The sequence below is a fragment of the Trichechus manatus genome, unplaced genomic scaffold, assembly GCF_000243295.1.
Source record: "Trichechus manatus latirostris isolate Lorelei unplaced genomic scaffold, TriManLat1.0 scaffold00300, whole genome shotgun sequence".
Classification (NCBI taxonomy): domain Eukaryota; kingdom Metazoa; phylum Chordata; class Mammalia; order Sirenia; family Trichechidae; genus Trichechus; species Trichechus manatus.
Window position 1 is genome coordinate 509,582 of NW_004444236.1, and position 1,101 is coordinate 510,682.

The following is a 1,101-nucleotide window of genomic DNA, read 5'->3' on the forward strand; positions in this document are numbered from 1 at the left end:
AGCTGGAGGCTGTGGGGACTATGGTCTCTGGGAACATCTAGCTTAACTGGCATAACATAGTTTATAAAGAAAATGTTCTACATTCTACTTTGGTGAGTAGCATCTGGGGTCTTAAAAGCTTGTGAGCAGCCATCTAAGATACTCCACTGGTCGCACCTCTTTGGGAGCAAGGGAGAAAGAAGAAACCCAAAGACACAAGGGAAACATTAGTCCAAAGGACTAATGGACCACAACGACCACAGCCTTCGCCAGACTGAGTCCAGCACAACTAGATGGTGCCTGGCTACCACAACTGACTGCTCTGACAGGGATCACAATAGAGGTCCTGAACAGAGCTGGAGAAAAATGTAGAACAAAATTCTAACTCACAAAAAAGGCCGGACTTACTGGCCTGACAGAGACGGGAGAAACCCTGAGAGTATGGCCTCTGGACACCCTTTTGGTTCAGTAATGAAGTCACTCCTGAGGTTAACCCATCAGCCAAAGGTTTGACAGGTCCATGAAACAAAATGAGACTAAATGGGCACACCAGCCCAGGGGGAAGGACTAGAAGGCACAAGGGAAGAGGAAAGCTGTTAATAGGGAACCCAAGTTTGAGAAGCAGAGTGTTGACATGTCATGGGGCTGTTAACAAATGTCATAAAACAACATGTGTACTAACTGTTTAATGAGAAGGTGGTTTCTTGTGTAAAACTTCATCTAAAGTACAATTAAGAAAAAAGAAAGAAATCAATGTACAGTTTAATTTGAGTAGATGAAGTCAAAAAACCTGTTATCAAAAATCACTTTGTGTTACAAGCATGAGAATGTTCCAAATAAATTCAGTCAATAAGAAAACAATGTGCATAATCTGCCATAAAAGTATATGAAGTCAAAATAATTTTACATGTTTTAAAAGTACACTTTGTGTTACAAGGAGGGTAAAGTTAACAACATATTGTGTGAATGAGAAAACAATATAGTTTCTACTATTCAAATATATGAAGTTAAAAGAGTTTCACCTGTTATCAAAAAACACTTTGTTACGGGACGCTGGCAAGATGGCGGTCTAGGCAGAAGTACCACGCCGTCCCTCCACAACAAAGATCCGAAAAACTAAGC